Here is a 20,247-nt window from a genome sequence, read left to right on the forward strand (position 1 = left end):
GTAACCCGACACCGTTGCAATGTATCGACATCTGAGCAATCACGGCTTTGATACGGCCACTAGTGCAGGTAAAGAGATGTCGGTGAAAAGACAGTTTCAGTCCGGCGCAAGCAAGAGGGAAAAAAATAAAAACATGAAGAAACTAGAGCATCACTCGAAGGTGGGTTATTGTATGAGTCAAATGTACAACTTACGAATGTTGTATAAGTCAAATTACCAATTGCCATATTAAAACATCAGCTGCAATTCACGACATGAAGAAGGCAGTCTCTGCATAGCATATATAGGCTAATGGAGATGCAGTTATTTCCAGCATTCTTTATTTAACATTCATTCAAGTATGTTATGCCTTTGATCTGCTAATATACAGGAGGAAGAGTGATACACTACTGTCTGTCTAGTTGGCTTACATAACAGTTCAAGTTTGCAGCCTAAAAAACATGGAGCATTTTTTCCCCTTTTATTCATTTTTATGTCATTTTGCACATTTCATGGTGATGCTCAGCCTCTCCCCTTAACTCCTAACAGTCATCATCATGTCAACCACAACACAGAGAAATACTGATAGAAATGTGTGTGTAGTTGTTGGTACATTGCTGAGAGGGAACTAGAATACAGATTTAAGAAATATCAGTTTTTGAGCATGTCATAAGCATGTTTTGTCTTGACTATATTACAACTATATTATAATAAAACAATATAGTATTTATATTATTGAATTGATTATGATTATTAGTAGAAGTAGTTTATTTGCATTAATTATATTTGAATCTTTATGAGGCTAGTATTTGGCAGGAAATGCAGACGTATTCACCTGTAAACGCATACTGAACGACATACATGCACATTTACCATTTAACTCACTGTATAAAAAAGTAACTGTTGATAATAATAATAAACAGGAATTATATTTGCAAACATTTTTTCACTCCTGTCGGTTGGGGGGGGGGGCCTCATCTCACAATGTCGCCCAAAGTTAGCAAGGGGCGGCCCTGCGTACATTAACAGGTTTATGATATCACTGCCTGTCTAAGACACTTCCAAGTAAAACGCCAGAACGCCGACACCTCCTCATCTCCACCGCTCCCATGTTTTCTTTTGTTTTGCCATAAGTAGTGATGTGTCGGTCGCGAATGAGCCGGCTCTTTTAAGTGAACGATGGGAGCCGGCTCACACCCGCGAACGAGCCGTTTTTTTTTTGTTAAGTAATACAAGACAGAATGATGATAATGATCTCCGCGCTACAGCATGCATGCAGTGACATGTAATATCCAAGGATTAGAGACTGTTGGATGCTGCTGTTTTGAGCATTGCAATACATTTTTCTGTATTGTGTTTTTTTTATGATTAGAGACAGTTGGATGCTGCTGTTTTGAGCATTGCAATATATTTATTTTCACTATGTTATTTATTTATGATTATCCTTAGGCTCAGCAAAGATTTGATGTCAGCTGCCGCTGTCTTTTTTTCTATAGTTAATACTGAACTAGAGCCCTGCTGTTTTGTTAAATATAATTTTAAAATGTCCATACAGTAGCCCCTTTTTTAAATGTCTATGCTTAAGTTTTTATAGGTGTTGCTATCTGCTTTGTGTAGCGTGGTTCTACAAGCAAGTCAATGCATTCATTGGGTGGTATCAGAGAGGTACAAGGGTCTGTAAATGCAATGAAAACATTTGGCCACAGCAAATCATTTATATTAAACATGTAATTTTTACTTTTGAATACTTCAGTACAAAGGATGTATTGAATAATTCAAGTGATATATGTGTACACATATACATCATTCATTAGTCAAAACAGGGCTACATTTGATTTAATTATAAAAGGTATAATATGTGGTAAACTGAAGAGCCGTTTGGGAGCCGAAAGAGCCGACTCTTCTTGGTGAGCCGAGCCAAATGATCCGGCTCACCAAGAAGAGCCGGATTTCCCATCACTAGCCATAAATTAGTCTCTCTGCGTTTGTGCGCTGGGCTAATGCTAATAATGCTAATGCGAGGATAATAAAATGGCGGCTTCACAAAACTTTTTGGGAGTTTTATGGGGCGTGGTGTGCATTCCGCCCAGCCAATCAGAAATAGGAACCTTTTTCTCCCACGAAAGTACCTGCTCTCTAGCAGGGACGGAAAAGGGGGTAAAAAGGTTCTGATTAACTCATTTTAGTTCCGGCTCTTTTTGGTGTGAACGCGACATTTCGGAACTATATCGGAACTAAAGTGGGAAGAGTACTGCGGTGTGAACGTGGCTGATGGGACACATCGACGTCTGCACTCAAAGTGCCGCGGACTGTAGGCTACGTAATGTTACTTTGATCCGGTTACTTATGTTGTGGCAGATATTTAATTAAGCTTTCTTAAGGCTAATGTTATAATAGTCAGATTGCTCTGAAGATGGAGGTGATATTCTATTAATTTTCCGTTCACAGTCAGTTGATTTTTGCCGGCCGTCTTTCCTGCAACGGCAGCTTTTCTGTATTTCCTTTCTCCTGTAATATGACTTGATATCTTTAAACTCCGCACACTGAGCTCTGATTGGTCAGCAGGTGGTGCTTTCCCTGAGTTGATCTCTTATCCTGGAACCTAACCTGCTCCGGACGAGGCTAGCCATTCAGCATAAGTTACCATGGAGATCTAGCCCGGTAAGAAGTGAACCAGCGTTGTAGGACCGGAAACTAGGGATGGGAACGATTAATCGAATATTCGAAATTATTCAGGTATTCGAATATGAGAATATGAGTTATGAATATTTTTATTGTAATTATTTTTCTGTTGTTGTATTAATTATTTTTGGGAGGGGTGCCTAAGTTGAATACATATTATCAAATGTAATAATTCAATGTATACGACAGTGCCATAGCTAAGTGTGTTAGGTCTAAAGGTGTGTTTTGCTCCGCTCACCGGTCCCTCACAGCGGGCAGAGCTGCAGGTGCTGATCTCTCTCTCTCTCACGTCCGGTTATACTTCACTCGCGTTTATGTCCAAATGCATCAAAAAAGCTGTCAACTGTTCAAACTGTGATCACCAGTTCAATACATTTGACAAATTCGACTTGGTTTCTATACTTATTGAACATGTATTTATTTATATATTTTTTTAAATCCCACATTTTTTTTATAGGATATGTACATTTCGGTTAATCGGTTATCTGTTTTTTTGGGGGTCGAATATTCTAATATACATTTGCTATCAAATTCCCATCCCTACCGGAAACCCAGAGTTTTCCCTGAAGTTAGCTCGCTAAGCGAAAATCCGGCTTCGTAGTACAGGCCTCTGGTGAATGCTACACAGTCACATTAGCAGTTTATTCCTCCCCCACCTTCTTTGTGTTACACACGTGATGTATTGAAAATACATGCAATGGTGTCCCCGGGTAAATAGCAAATGTGCCCACAAGACATTACATTCCATTTGGTGCTGTTATCCAATGGGGTATTGTTTGTGTGCATGTTGTGGGCTAATTTGGCATGTTTACATTGAATCAAACTTGACATACTTTATGATAATCTGTCAGATTTTGAAAGAGGGTTCAAAGTGAAAGTCAGGTGCCTCTCAGTTGTTTTTTGCTTTACATCTCTTTGTGTGTCCCCCCTGTTCTGGCCACTCCCTGCCGCTATACTGCAACAAAAGCTCGCTGTTGTCACTAACCCTAAACCACTGGAAAAGAATGTAGCCATATTGAGTAAATGTCAGCATGCCCTGCAAGACAGAAAAAGAAGGGATAGTTGCGCACATGCACTTAGTCGTTCTCCCAGGAGAGAATAACAGAAAACATTACAGTGCAGTGTATCTGGTGATGAAGCAGATACACTGCACACGAGTCCAGCAGAAACATCAAACCTTAGATAACATGGTCAACAGAATTCATGTAAAGATGCAATTATCACCTTGTTCATTTGAAAAGGCCAAACTAATTTGTTTACAATAATGTAATAAGAGCATAGGCGGAGTTTGACATTTGCGCTTGGGGGGGCAAACCTTTTTTACTGACGTCAGTACACAGTCCCAACTATTGGGTGGGGTGCTACGGATACAGTAGCAATAAAGCCAGCGCTCACCGCACTGAGTATGACTTTTCCACATACGAACGCAACTCGTCCCGTCATGCACGCCTCATGCCCGCCGTACACACACACACTCATTATGGAAGGGGCGGTCTCTCCCCCCAACAACAGTGCATTACATAACTGTAAAACGTATCATAACTGTGCACATCTTATACTTATTTGATAACTACTATATCCCTTGGTTACTTGAACACGCTACAATATTATTAACCAGTGTCCTACCTTAGTGCAGAAGTAGACGCATTTTTTTACGTTCCGCATATATGTCCACTATCCCCTCAGGTGACAGCTGAGCAGTTATATCGTCCTCAATGTGAAGAACAGCAAGTGAGGAAAATCTTGTTCCTCCCATCGTTGACCGCAGCCAGTTCCGAATTCTCCTCATTGCAGAAAACTTCTCTCTGAGGTGGCAGATCCGATAGGCAGAGTCAGTGCCAACTGGAGCATCTTGTATCAATTTGGATGAATCAATAAAACACAAAAAACGCTCCTTGATTTCAAGCTGCTCTGCATATCTTAAACACACTGATAATTGTTCCATTTTACAAGACCTGGCCTCATCTGCGATTATAGAAAAAAATCCAGTATCCTGCACTTTCTCTACAATTTCTGCACAAACTAAGTTAGCGCATATGTCAATGACTTCGTTCTGGAAATCTGGGCTAGTCGCATTGAAATAGTTGGACTGCATGTTTTTAAAAGCAGAATCATACTTGGAGAAGAAGCCACAAACCTCAAGAAAATTCCCACGCGACTCTGACTCGCTTCCCTCCCGATGCCTACGAAAAGGCAATCCGAGTTTGGACGACAGCCTCTCAATATCAAAAATGTTGCACAAATAAGATCTGTTCTTCTCAACAGCATCTTCGTGGCTTCGGGAAAGTTTAGCTGCAATAGATCCAGAAGACGCAGTCACTTTATAGTTATCCCATTTAACCATGCAGTTCAGATGGGCCTGGGAGTGTGCATGTTTCTCCAGTTTGCTGCTTAGTTTTTTTCCAGTCACTCAGGCCCTTTCTAAAGGAATCCTCCACACCGCTGTCAGTCTGGAAGTTGCAGCATGAAAAACAGAAGACGGCATCCATTCGTACTGAATATTCAAGCCAGGGATAGTTCTTGTAATAGTACGTGGAAAATTATCGTTTTGTTTTCCCAATCATTTTTGAGGGGAATTCGGATAAAGTAGGCTGCTTGGGACAGCTGTGTTTTTCCCCAAGATCATCATGACCCACTGACGGCCCGGCACCGGTGGTCTCCCTGCTGTGGGGTTAATGACGTTAGCTGGTCCTGCTAATCCAGAGCTCTCCGCTGTGGGGCTAACGTTATCTGGTTTAGCTAATCCAGAGCTGCTTGTTTGTGTGTCTGCCACTTCACATTCTGACGGCTGCTGGTTGGTAAGGTTAGGCTCAGTCGGTGGCTCTTCTGTTGTTGAAGCTTTTACAAGACGAAATTGGACGTTTTAAAAATCGCTGAATATCCATTACTGCTAATTCTTGTAATACAATAGCTGAATCACTTGTATACAAAAAAAAGCGAGGGAACTTGTGTCCTTAACACGTCACACACACACAAACGTCACAACATGCGACTGCTCAAAAATGAAATTATTTCAAACAAAACCTGATATTATTCAGATTTGTATTGTAACAATCATTTTATTACATCTATTAAATTATTGATATACGAAATATTTGTATTGGAACAGTTTTAGACTTAGTAATGCAGTAACATATTTCAGCCACCAGGGGGGGGCAATGCCCCCCCTGCCCCCCCGCAAAATCCGCCTATGAATAAGAGGTGCAACTCACAATTATTTTCTTAATCAATTTGTTTAAAAAGTGTAAGAAATAGCAAAAAACGTCCATTAAATTGTCGAGGGGCCGGAGGTAAGAAATACAAATATTTTGTAATGCCCAACAAACATTTTAAAAACTAAAAATACACCTTAAAAACCGGGAGCAATGAATATGTACATTTTGCTGCCTGTAGAAATCTTATATAATAAACTAAATTCGACTGATTGACTTTAAGCAATATGCTACATTTTATATTTAGCATATTAATAATGAAACAATCAAATGGCTTGCAGTGGAATATTGGGTACCAATAACCGAAAAGGTTGAACATCACTGAATCATTGTCTGCTATAAAACTGCCCTGCAGCTGTCCTGGTGATATCTCATCATGTCTTGGTGTGTTTTGTCTCAGATGAGTGGCAGTGGACGGTGTGATCAGCGATGTTGCAAATGAGTTAACCCCGGGTCTCACCTCTGTAAATCAATCCCACTACATTTTACACCCATATCCCCCACGGTGGTAATATCCTTCACCAGCATTTCCCTTCAGAGATAGAATGTCAACAATAAGGCTGGTTGCACACAGTCATTGTAGACTGACTGATTCTAGCAAAGGTTCAAATAGACCATCTGAGAAACCTAGAGTGATATTTGTAACTACTTTGTTCCTTACATACATAGCAGTAATGCTGTCTCAGCTGTCACCAGACTGTATTTAAGAATAAACCACATAACACACACACACGTGTTATATCGTTATAAGACTTAACATTTCAGTGAGATGATGAGAGAATGTCAAAAAGGTATGTTGCAAAAAGCATCACTGGATTAGAGGACAAACAAAAGCAAGTCTACATCAGTCAAACTGCTACACTCTCATGTCAGTTAACCTACAATGAGTGTGTATATGTGTGTGTGTGTGTGTGTGTGTGTGTGTGTGTGTGTGTGTGTGTGTGTGTGTGTGTGTGTGTGTGTGTGTGTGTGTGTGTGTCTCTTTTATTCTAAGAATCAGACTCAGCTGTTTAGGAATCCACCCCCCCAGGCACGTGAGCAAACACCATGTCTGACAAACACACACACACATACACACACTCCTGGCTATCCATGTTCTGCTCTATAAGTACCATGAGCAGTGAGATGCTTCATGGTCAGCCTCCAGAGACTGAACACAGCCTGAGGGAGATCTCAGATGGAGGAAAAGGTGACAGCACATTGAGCTCACAATGATTTCATCAGCATTCAGAGTTATGAATGTAAAACCGCAACAGCAGTCACAAAATGCTGAGACTAGGGGTGGGAATTGATATAGATGTGTATCTATCGTTCTTTATCAGTTCCCTATAGATTTGTAAATTAATAGTTCATTGGAAAAATAATATTTGTATTCTATTTTATTTTGGGTGTGTCTCCTTAGGTTTGTGTGTAGCCTTTATTTAACCAGGTGAAGCCCCTTGAGATCAAAAGATCTCTTTTTCAAGAGTGACCTGCAGGACATTAGTTACACATGTAACATAAAAACAACAGAACAACAATAAGGATGACAAACAACATAATGTACAGGGTACAGTTTACAAACTCTATTTACAGAGACAGGTACCATGAGAATCAAACAGCATGTCACCCAGCTGAGTTTTAAAATGATGCAGGGGAACCAAAGTGCTCAGTTTTAAACATGTTTGCAGACTGTTCCAATTTAGTGGAGCTGCACAACTAAAAGCTTTCTTCCCTAAGACAGTCCTAGCACTTGGCACATTTAATAAAACAACATCATGAGATCTCAGGCAATACGTACTTTCAATTCGTCGAGAGATCAGAGAGCAGATATAAAAAGGTAGTTTACCCAACATGGCTTTGTAAATGAACATGTACCAATGACTGAGCCTCCGTACAGTTAGTGAAGGCAGACCTGCCTTGGCATATAGGGTACAGTGATGAGTAAGTGCTTTACAGTTAGTAACACATCTCAGAGCGCTGTGATAGGCGGCATCTAACTTTTCCAGGTAAATTAGCTCCACACTTTTGAGCACTTTCTCTGGCCCTAAACAAACTGAAACAGGACACAGCTGCATGGGATATTAGTCTTTGGTAATGCGCAACTTCGGGAAAGCATGAATAATATGAATCAATAGTAATGGTGGCAAGCGATTTCAAGGAATCAGACCACTCGAAACCAGATCTTACCAGAACTGGTTCTCGATTCTCATCCTTATTTGAGGATATTGTGAAAGTACCTTAAAGGTGTATTCTAGTACTTGTATTACTCTAACCTTATATACTGTAGGCAAACAATTACTTCCATAAAAGGTACAAACAAGAGTGGAAAGTCACAGTTCTTCTGTCCTACAGTGTCAGTGTCCTAAAGTGCTGAGTAATGCTGCTGCTCTTACAGCAGCCAGCACGGGAGGTTGATCAGCAATAAACTGCTCAAACCAAAAAGATGCTAGAATGTGTCGACTCTACTCAGTCCCTTTATACTGGACATAACAATACAAATGCTTCTCTTCAGATCATTTCATATGAATATTGATTATTAAAAATGATGACACAGCGTGCAGAATCTTGTTTCATGCTCCATATTTATATATGCTTGCTGACATCAATTACATGTTGTTTATCGTTATTATGGAATCTCTATGATAATCTTTATAAACTAAAGCTAGGGTGTAAAAGAATGGTAAAGTATAGCACATAGACAGGATCAGTATACATATTGTTCTGGATCTGTGTGTGCTTTCCCAGGCTGGATCAGACTCCACGGGGTCACAGTCTCCTGTTCCAACACTGAAGGATCAAACGTGCACACTGCAGCACACTCTCTGATCTCCACATGGAGCTGGAAGAAAGAGCAGGAATCACCTTTGGAAAAACACACCAACACAATTGCATTGCAACCCCCTTTCTACCCAAACAGAATGACATGACATTTTTATAAGGAAAATAACAATACTTTGTATAATGATGGACATGTGTTTGGTAAGTGTGAGTGCGTTGTGTGAGTCTACACCCGCTCTATCAGTGCTCCTTCAGCTTGTGACCTCTTTACTTTGCATTTTCATAATTCACACTCATTACATTATATGTTATTTAGCTGACGCTTTTATCAAAAAGAGACTTACATACACTTCAATTCTGTAGAAATGCCTACGGAGAAATGAGGGGTTCAGACTCTTGCCCAAGGACACCCCGACATGTTCACTACAGGGGTTGGAACCATGGATGTATAATAAGAAGTGGATACAGCGTGGGAGGCGGGGTCTCGTTCTTTCCTATGAGAGCTGCTCATTGGCGCAGGAAGGCAAAATGGCCCAACTTTTGAGAGAGCGAAACGTCACAGATACCCATCATGCCTAGCTGTCAGAGCAGGAGAACCTGTATGTGCGCTCAGTCACAGAGCATGCGCCCCTTAAGCCCCGCCTCCCGAGCTCCCACTCTCGGCTCAGTAGAATGAATGGAGACTTCAAATACATTTTACAACTTTAAGGACCTAATGATTCTAATAAGGGCTATAAAATAGTTCATACTGGGTGGTTTATTTAGTTTTTAAAAAAGTATCCGCTGATTTACAGACATCTCTTTCCCAATGTTAGTCAATGGGGAAAAGTCTTTTTGGGCCCAGTGACGTCACGGACTGATACGGAAATTGTAGTACCGCCGTTTGGACACAATGAAGTCCTGGGGGCTTGGTTGGAACGGGACAATCACTTCAACACCTACTTGTTTTTGTATTACTTCCTGTATTTATTATTTCCTGATTATATTTAGTTTAGGCCTCCAAGTCTGCTTTTATTATTTAAAAACATGTCTCACCCAAACAGGGACTTGAACCCTGGACCCTCAGATTAAAAGTCTGATGCTCTACCGACTGAGCTATCCAGGCAAAGTACACATTGATTATCAAAATGATTGCTGACTAATTTTCCTTTGGTTGTTCAATTCAATCAATGATCTGGTAGTGTCACCACTATCATATATATATACGTGTGTGTGTGTGTGTGTGTGTGTGTGTGTGTGTGTGTGTGTGTGTGTGTGTGTGTGTGTGTGTGTGCAGAGCTGTCAGTCGTTATGCTTTCTCCTCTAAACCACTCAGTGTTATTATTGCCTCTCTCCCCAGCTATGCTGTTGCCATTGTTACCCAAAATAAATCACCATTACACCAATGTTGTAATGAGGGCGTCGACCCCCCCCCCATCTCCTTTTATTATCCTTCACACTTTTTCATTCGTCCTGTCCCTCTGGTCCCACTCGTCCCTGTGTCCTGTCGGCAGTCCTACGCACCGGCCTTCACTACTTGTATTTGGGCTATTAGCATTTGGCTTGCTGCCTCCATACTACCAACTAGCAGTGACACTACTCTAATCTCTGAAGAACACGAGATGCCAAACATCAGGCGCCCTTGAAACGAGCACTTAACCCCCAAATGCTGCAGTGAGGCTGTACAGCCAACACCCGTGTGTTCAGTTGCCAAAGAGTGTGGGTCCTGAGCAGCTAGCGCCTGTTCCTTTACAAAAGTGTGCCTATGTAGCAGGATGGTGCTGAAAATAAAATACTTTTGCCTTATTGGTATTATTTGGTAAGTATTTAAAGAAGTTGCATAGATTTAGTCTGTATTTCCAAAAACATACACTAGAAAACTGGCTTTTCTAAAATCATAAACCCATCTCAGGCTTTAGAAACTTCTGCCATTTCAGCGAAATATGACTTGATCCAATATTATACATTTGAGTCGTTGTATTTTCTGATGTTGTAATAAACTGTGAAGAGTAAACCACATCAAACTAGAAAGCAGGCCCAGATCAACTCTTTAGGAACACCTCCTTGGGAACTTTCATGTATGTTCCAGTTCTGCTTACTTGGCCAGTTCCTGCCTCCTAAAAAGGCCTTACTCCAGAGGTTGTATGTTCCTTTGTCCCAAGAACTATCAGGGAAATAAAAAGCTAACTTCATTCAAAATGTTTAGTTTAGTTCAAATGTAAATGCTGTTCTGTTGTTAATCTTTTAAAATTAGTGGAAAGATGTAGCATGGGCTGAGTCATTTCTGAGCGAATCCTAATCACAGCGGGTGAAACACAACTTCCTTTTCAATTTCTTTAAAACTACAAGTTAGAGCAGTGGTTCTCAAACTTGTCCTCTCATTCCCCACTTGGAACAGGTGGGCCTCTTCAAGCCCCACCTGTTCCTCATCGCTCCAATAAACTGGTAGGCCAAGCTTAAAATGGTCAAATGTATCGTTCTATAACAGGGGTCTCCAGCCTTTTTTAGGATGAGAGCTACTCTCACAAAATAAAACAAGTCGTGAGCTACTTTTACTCCTCTTTTTTGTTTTTTTTGCAGTGTATATATTTAGCACATGTTAACATTATTATATGCTTACCTTTAACCTTTGTGTGCTGTTTGGGTCTGTGGGACCCGTTTGCAGTGTTTACTAAAATAACATGTATGATTTTTTTTAAATGTTGAAGTGAAAAGCATCAATCTGCTGCACTTTGAGCACAACATGAATGTATGGATACAGCTCTCAACACTCAGATGAAAGGGAGCTGTATACTTTTCAAGAATCCAAACATCTTTAGAATATGATCACAACCAACAACAAATCATTTAAACTTGTTTATTCTTATCTTATGTTACCTAGTTAGCATTCTTTCTAGGGATGCACGATAATTATCGGCCCGATATTAGGAATTATGACGTCATCCCGATAAACCCGATACCAGTATTAATAGCCCCGATAATATACAATATATTTTTTGGGTAAAAAAAAGAAAAAAATACTGCGGTGTGGGTGGATTGGGATGAGGGGCGCTTGTTTTTCACTCGGCTCCTCCCGTTTTGCCAGTACTGTGGTATTAGTGGTTTAGGAAGAGGGGAGTTCTTCACAAATCCAGCGCTCCCTAACTCATGCCTGGCTGTGACGTAAATGGTGTGCGGCCGTGAAGCCAGGACAGTAAACAAACATGTCGTCGGTGGTATGGGCGTTGGAGCTATGTGCAACTCAAGGCATATGCTCGAACCGGAGCTGCCTGGACGCTGCAATCATGTTGCGCACTATCCGTGCTGAGTGTGCTGACTTCTCGTACAATGTCCCACTGTCTGGCTTCCTGCATAAAGTCAAGTGCTCGGCGCAGTTGTGGCGAAATGTCGCTCCTCTGTTTTCATTTAAACAGCTCCATATCCGTTAGCGCAGCTAGCTAGCACCAGATGCTAACAACAACAATGCACGTAAGGTCTCTCTCTCGCTCGCTCGGGCCACACATACACACACCCTCCCGGTCCTCCAGATGGCCAGTCGGTGCCTGCCGGTGAGCGTGGAAGTGTGGTCTGCCACAAGCTGGCGGCAGGAGCGGGACTGTCAGCATCAGCTTGTAGATGGTATTTTAAACTCGATGCGCTCTGAAACTACGGGGCGGCCGAGGACAAAAATACACATGCGTTAAAATAATTAGTGGCGTAAAAAAATTGTTGTTATCGGTATCGGTCTTGAGAAGCAGGAAGTTATCGGTATCGGTATCGGTTAAAAAAAACAATATCGTGCATCCCGAATTCTTTCTTTTTATTAATGCATATTTTACTAATCACTCCCCTTTTAAATTGTTTACTGTCCTATAGTACACATTGGAATGATTTCTTACTTTATTTTGTACAACTAGGCTATATTAAATAGATAAAGGTGAGCTCTCTCTCTCTGTCTTGCTCGCTCACAGAGGCTGTGTGCTCCTCCGTGGTGATGACGGCTTGCGTTAAAAGATAATAATGAACATAGGCCTATTTGTAAAGTGGGGACACACAAACGGGATTTCGAAAAGTGTCACGGTTAAACTTATGAAGTGGTGAGCTCCACATTGCTTTTCACATTGCTTTTCTTCTCGACTGTAACGCTGTTGTGTGTGTGAGAGAGCGATTTTTACATAATCTGATTTTGGTTTCAGTTGTGTGTGTGAGCAGGCTCGGATTGGCCATCGGGAGATTCGGGACTTTTCCCGACTTTTCCCACTGCCGTTGGTGGGCTGCTGCCTTCGGTGGGCCGTGGACTTTCACAGCGCCGCTGCGCCGGTAACGCATCCGCCGCCGCAAACACCGCCGCAAACACCGCCGCAAACACCCGCCATTGCGAGGCTCTGGCGGCTCCGACAGGTCCGGTGCAGCGGTGCTGTGAAAAAGGACCTAGGTTCGATTCCGGCCTGGAGTCCAAAACATTTTTTTTTTTAAATAAAAAAAAATTCTCCCATTCATTGCGTCCATTCGCGACCCACCTGTCACAGAGATGTGACAGGGATGTGACAGGTGCCCCACACTTTGAGAAACGCTGAGTTAGGGCATGGCCTTGGCAGACCGGCACTGTTGTTTTTGGTCAAATGTGTTAAAGGAGACATGTCATGGCCATTTCCACTGATCATAATTCCATTGTTGAGGTCTACTAGAATATATTTATATTGTGCAATGTTCCAAACTCACATTGGTTTCTCATACAGCATCTCTGTAAACTACGTGTATTCACTGAATTTCACTCTCTGCCTTTAACGGCTCGTTGTAGCTCCAATAGCTCCAGCCCCCACCCTCCCTGTGAGCGTGTGCTCTGATTGGTCGGGACGTTGTGAATCGCGCTGAGCTCCGTGGAGGTATTGTTTCCTTGTTTAGCGATACACAGCGAAACACAGCCAAAGCACACCCTGAGCACACACAAAGTCACAGCCGAAGTAAAAACAATCAGTGTGGCTTGTCTGTTATCAGCCTGCAGCCAGGGAGGAGAAATCAGCAGAGGTGTGTGTGTGTGTGTGTGTGTGTGTGTGTGTGTGTGTGTGTGTGTGGTGTGTGTGTGTGTGTGTGTGTGTGTGTGTGTGTGTGTGTGTGTGTGTGCGTGTGTGGTGTGTGTGTGTGTGTGTGTGTGTGTGTGTGTGTGTGTGTGTGTGTGTGTGTGTGTGTGTGAGGAAGTCCGTGGATTCGTTAATTTGGACCAATCAGCCTGGTCATAGCTCTGGGCGTGGTTCCTGGGTATCCCTACGTAGCGATACCCAGGAAGTAAACAATGAAAAATGAGAAATCTCCAAGGAGGCGTGTTGGGGAGGTTTGTGTTAGAGTGTTACTCGCTACAGGGTGTACTTTGAGGGTTTTTGACTCTGCAGACCGTTTATATGCATAAAAACCTTCATAACGCACAAGGGGACGGGTAATAACCGGAAAAGCATGACATGTCTCCTTTAAGGTTCAGAAAATTGGTTTTCCAGCAGCAGAAGGTTATGCGGATTACATTAAAGAAACAGAGTACTGATGTTCATCCAAACAATGACACCCCGTTCAATGGTGTGACTCATTAAAAGGGTTTTTGGTGGTGGACAAAAATAGAGATATGGCTCAGAGGAATTTGGATTGACACAGATAAAAGTATTGTTTATTTTAATGTCTGTTTTGAGATTGGTTGGCAATATTTGTATGTATTGATGTTGTCACTACAGAATGTCGTTTGAGTAGTCAGTGGTCTTTGTTGTTTTTCCCTTATCATATTACTGGACTAACAATCCAAGAATACCCTTATATAGATCGCCAACATCTGACTGCCCATCTATATTGCTTTAGAGGGCAGATTAACAGACAGACAGAGAGAGAAAGTGAGTGAGAGATGCAGACATTATAAAGAGAGATATAGACTAAAGAGTAAGATAAGAGTCTTGGGAGGTTATAAGAGAGAGAGATGTTACAGAGAAACAGAAAAGATGACATTGAAGAGGAGGGGTTGCAATAGAGAGAATGAGGGTAAAAGATAGATATTGAAGGAGTAAGATGGGGGGGTTTGGGCATATCACCGGAAAGATGTAGAAAGAGAGAAGAGGCAAGAGAGAGACAGCTGCCACTGTTAATCAGTCAGTGGCAGCAGCTCTGTGTCTCTGTTCCTCTGAGGCTTAATGGGCAGCAGACCCTCAGTGTACGTCCCCTTTTTACACACACACACACACACACACACACACACACACACACACCTCATTATTATCGTCACATGAAGATCAAACTGCCTGGGGGACATTTACAATGACCTCTGCTCTGAAGCTGATAAGTCATCTGCATATTACCAGTTGAGAGGCGCATGCTCGGCTTCCCAAATTTCTATTGATTTATCTAATGATAGCTGTCAATGAAATGAACTTCTGACAATCATAACATTCAGGATCCTGACACCAGGGACTTTGATTCCTTACAGAAATCAAATAAACGTAGTTACTTGTGGGGCAGGGCCGTAAAGTGGGGGGGGGCAATGGCCCCCTGGCCCCCCCGCTTCCGGCGCCCTTGACAGGGACTGGTCATAAAGATTTTCTACCGCGATAACTCATTTCTCCTCCATTTTGTTAGGAATATAGAAAATGAACTGAATGTTAGTCACTCCCAGCTTACACGCGGTTTGATTGGCTAGCGCTTGTACTGTCAGATTTGCATAATCGGGATTTGATTGGCTGATGCTTCCACCTCAGTTTCAAAATTAAACATTGAACTTTTGAAGCCTGAGATGCCTGGAAATCTCCGCTTAGCTTCCCACAATGCAGTTCGGCGAAAAGTGAGGCAAAGTGACGTCACCCCATTCAAAGTGAATGGGCAGAAGCGTTGGAAGATTTTTTGAACGCTGCTGTGTGGACGGGCCGTAATACGAAGAGGAAGAGTTAAATGCAGAGACTACATTGCACTGCGTGTACGGTGCGTTGTACACGTGCAGGTGTGTAGATGAAAAAAGAAATAGCTTGAATCCTACATTTTCCTTTCCATTAATTTTCGTGTAGATCTATGTATATTGTCGAACATAGTACAATCTGGGCTGACCTGCTCAATATAACTATGCAGAGACAATGTTGTAATTTTACCATACTGTATATCAAAATAATCTATATACCAACCAGTTTGACTAAAACCACTTTCTGTATATACAGTACTTAATATATGGCATATGAACAATTCTTAGACAAAGGATTGTGAATCCTTAGAAGCCTCAGCTGCAAATAAAATGTGTATGAAATTCAGTTTCTTTACTAAAACAGTGCTTACAGAAAATAACTTAACAAGAGTAAGGGTATTACTCGCACAGATGTGAAAAAAGCACTTAGCATGATGGAGTAAACTGTTGTTCAGAGTTTGGGTGTGCTACTATGTTCCTCTTCATTTAACTCACTCACTCTTCTTTGCTATATTTAAGCAGTGCTGAAGTGTGTTGCTACTGTACAATTTCTGTCTGATCTGTGAGCAAAAAAAAAATTTAGACAAAGATTAGAAAACAATAAGTATATTTAAAGCCTTTGGGCTACTTATAGGAAATGCCCTGCATGGCTGCCATTACAATGCCATCTCTCTCTCTCTCTCTCTCTCTCTCTCTCTCTCTCTCTCTCTCTCTCTCTCTCTCTCTCTCTCTGTCTCTGTCTGTGGATGCTTCTTCGTGACGTCATACTACGCACTTTACACACTGCACTGAGTCACTTCCACTCACTTCACCTCAGCAAAGTGAAACATCATCTGTGAGCAGCCAGCAGCCGCACCCAGTTCTGAGTCGGCAAGACCTCAAGTCTGAATAAAAACAGTCACCTTGTGGTCTGATAAACAGCAGAGCAGCAGCAACAAAGCTTCAGTGTCCCAAAGAGGCTGTCCATCATCCACACAAGCCAGCGAGCAAAGAGTGTCAAAAATAACTCTATGCTGTAACAGAGCTGGCCATTATTTGATGTGATGGATACCAATTAACATTTTGTTAGGGAACCGTAGAAGCCACATGCATTCAAATATAATGCGTTAGTAATATAAGGGTTATTTATAACCCTGCTAGAGGACTAGGGGTCAATGCGAACAAATTAAGGATTTATTTAGTACTATATAAATATAAGTGATACTAGCCAAGATGATATGCTATAAAGTAAAATAAATTAACTTTATGGCAAACAGCTGAGCACAACAGACACACTCCAACCCCCTCTGGGTGTATGTCAGAAGTTGAATAGTGCTATCACAGGACTTTGACTTCCGTAGAGTACAATAAGATTTAAAAAAAATGAATCAATATGTACTACAAATTGTGAACTCCAAGAAGAATAGTAGCAATATACCAGGAGGATAGTTAGCTGGTTGCCGTTATATATAATGACATTTGTGAAATATATTACAATTATAACTATAGCCTTTGTCTTTAGTGATTTGTTTTATTAACAATTGACCCCCCTCCATCTCCACACACACACACACACACACACACACACACACACACACACACACACACACACACACACACACACACCACACACACACACACACACACACACACACACACACACACACACACACACACACACCTTGCACCAACAAACCAAAGCTAACTAACAGCTGCCTGTGTTAGCTCCCTCCAGTAGCTGTGGATATCACAAACAGCGAGCATGTTAAACAGCCATTGGTCTCAGGGCATAACTGAGGTTGTAGTCACTTTTCACTGCAGATGTGATCAAACACTACATTAAGACTTGGCATGCTACATCGCATTCTGCTTCCTGTGTTGCTAAGGCAAGCTATTCTGCTGTTGGCCTTGTCTAACTAAAGCACAAGAATAAATGAATGAATACACCCTGCATGGAACAGCAACATTCAGGAATAATTCATGCCACAAGGGGCAGGAATGCCAAAGTAATGTCAGGTCACACAGTGAACCAGAGACACATATAACTTCCTGCAGGAGCATGTAGCCTATATTCTGCAGAGATGCTTCTCCTGCGAAGATCAGATGCCCTTTGCAATAGGGTAAAGTTGACCAAAATGCCACAAAACGCTATATCAGCATGTATCCTTAAAGGTGTCGGTTTAAAAGAACCCTAAAGTGATCTGGTATAACATGCAACAACATTATACATCCCATTCACTAGGCCGCTATTCTGCTTCTTAACCCAGTAATCATTCAATTTAGAGAACCAGCTCTGGCAGGCATCATTAACACTTTCCCAGGCATGCATCATGTAACACATGTGGTTGAAAAAAGACACGAAACAGCGCGTCCCCCCGCCGGATCACTGCGGTACCCTGCACCCAAATGCAGGCCGGCGTCCCTGCAAAAAAAGGAAAAAAACACCGTGCACCTCGGCTCCTTGCTCTCACAATGGGGATGACAAATTAAAACGACACCCCATGGAGAAAGGAATCATATGTCGTCCTATCGGCCTCACCTTCAGCTTCAGTGTCCGTTTTTCGGTTGGTTTTGTCCTCCTCTTATACCAAGACGTCGTTGGGCTGAATCGATGAGGAGAGCTGTTTGTCAATGGAGGTAACTGACGCTCCGCTCTTATTCCTGTAGGGTCTTCCCTCGATTAGTCCTTATAACAGAAAGAAGCAGTTTGTCGGGCTAATTTCAGAAGCACCCCGGGAGTCTCTACCGTGCAAATACAATGCTTTGACGAATAGAAGGGGCGCTGTGTGCCCGCAGCGGTGACCACCGGCCAGGAGATGCTGTCGGTGCTGAGGATGCGAGCCGGTGGAGGCTGGTGATGATATCCATCGAGGTCCCCGTTTCCACCTGACACAACCTCTCCTTCCACCTCCTCCTCCTCTTCCTCTCCGCTGGTGATGCTGGAGAGAAATATCAGCATTAGTGCGGCTAGCAAGGAGGGGGGGGGAGAGGGAGAGAGAAATAAAAAGGGGGGTCGGGAGTTGGGGGGTGCGATACTATCCAATTTTAGCAACAAGCCACAAGAGGCAGTGTTTTATATCGTAGGCTAATTTGACAGCAGCAGACACAGTTTAGTGGCGAAAATAAATTAATTGTTAAATTAATTGTAAAGCCTTGCGTTAATTAACCAAACCGTAAATATGTTTACCCCTAACATGCTTAACAGCTAAAGGTAGGCTAGCTAAGTTTCATATTTGACACATACTACGTTGCTAGCATAAACATTAGCTTAGCACTGAGGTTTAAGAAGCTATTATTTCGTTATCACAAAAGTTAACATACCGAGGCATTATCATTGTTATGTGAAACAGTTACTGCTAACAAACGATACCTCTTTACATAGTTAACTTATTACCTTTTTGTTAAAGTCGTTAACGTTTTAAATCCAGTGTTTCACGGTGTTTAAGCTTCTGCTCCTCTTATCGCTATATCATCATAAATTACTAATAATTACACTTTTTTGTTTTTAAGCATTGTCCCTCTTGAACAGTTATTTGCATAAAACAAGCTAGTATTATATAACTCTGAAAAAAATTGAGAGACCACATGTTTCTTAAATCTCAATCTCTACCTGTATGGCAGCCCTTTCATTCCATTGTCTGTTGAATTGCAACACAGACAGATTTTGTCAGTAGTTCATAGAATACAACAACAAAAAACATACCTATAAATAGTACAACCAGAGAAACTGATAATTTTGCAGTGGTCTCTTAATTGTTTCCAGAGCTGTACTTTCACAAGTGCATGTGGTGTGTTAGGTGTGTGTATTTTAAAAATACTAAGGTCATGAGACACAAACATTTATTGTTCTTTTAAAAAAAACACTGTTCCCAACATTAAGATCTAAATTGTACTGTTGTGTTCATTTATTTATCTATTTATTTATGCTGTTGACCTTAATGTAGTCTAAACTGGTAAATGTTAACTCTTCCTGCGGTCGTAACCCCCCAAATACTAAGAAAAGCATACAGATGCTACTCAAATGTACTTTATTTAGAGTTACCCTGAGTCTCTGCACACTTTACAGGTTAAAATCATAGGTTCAAATATAAAAACCACACATTCAAATCCACACAGGCAGAACCCCCAACAAAAATGCAATTGTACAGAAAACTGCTTAAACCCAAGCTTTCTTTCCCAATGATCACATCAAAAACATGAGAGAGATGATGTGAATATCAATGAACACACTGTATTATATTGGATTATACTCATGCAGCAGAGGTCTTTTCGAAGCCTCTTAGCTTTTTTCTTAGCACAGGTAAAGCCTGTTTAGTTCGGCAAAGTTTGTGCCTTTCCAAACATACCTGTTCTGGTCCTATAAAAGTGACTTGCATTAGGCTCCAACTGGATGGCCTGGGTATTGGATTGGCCTGCCTAACATTTGTGGCACTTTATTGGCTCTGGCCCCCTGCAGGATGCATTTGAACTGCAAGATGATCCTACCACCAATATTTCATAGCTGACAGAAAATTCAATTTTAAGAATTGTGTGCCATGTGCTAGATCATCAAAATGGTTTGTTAGCATCATCCAAAACTACAAAACAAACAAGTCCTTTAAGCCCACCCTGGTGTCCTGCTCTAAGCCACTTTGAAATGTAGGATATGCTGTTGACTTATATCACACTGAATAACACATTTCTTTGGAATACCCCTTTAATTATTCTCACAGCTATCACATATCTGTAATAATATTCTGTGCATCTTTTGAGAAA

The 20,247-nt window shown here is 41.6% G+C and overlaps 1 protein-coding gene and 1 non-coding gene across 4 annotated transcripts in view; both read right to left on the reverse strand.

The window, feature by feature from the left end:
- The window catches only part of LOC117555630 (spectrin beta chain, non-erythrocytic 1-like), a gene marked incomplete at its 3' end in the record, with an annotated part of 149,190 nt that extends 130,267 nt beyond the window's left edge, over positions 1-18,923 (reverse strand). For 2 of the 3 annotated variants that reach the window (XM_034230559.1, XM_034230558.1), the window contains 1 exon segment: positions 18,032-18,459. 3 annotated transcript variants of the gene reach the window in all.
- Positions 9,666-9,738, reverse strand: trnak-uuu. Its single transcript has one exon. It is a non-coding gene; the product is annotated as a tRNA-Lys (tRNA).
- Positions 18,924-20,247: the final 1,324 nt, after the last annotated feature.

Source organism: Gymnodraco acuticeps, unplaced genomic scaffold (assembly GCF_902827175.1).
Source record: "Gymnodraco acuticeps unplaced genomic scaffold, fGymAcu1.1, whole genome shotgun sequence".
Lineage (NCBI taxonomy): Eukaryota > Metazoa > Chordata > Actinopteri > Perciformes > Bathydraconidae > Gymnodraco > Gymnodraco acuticeps.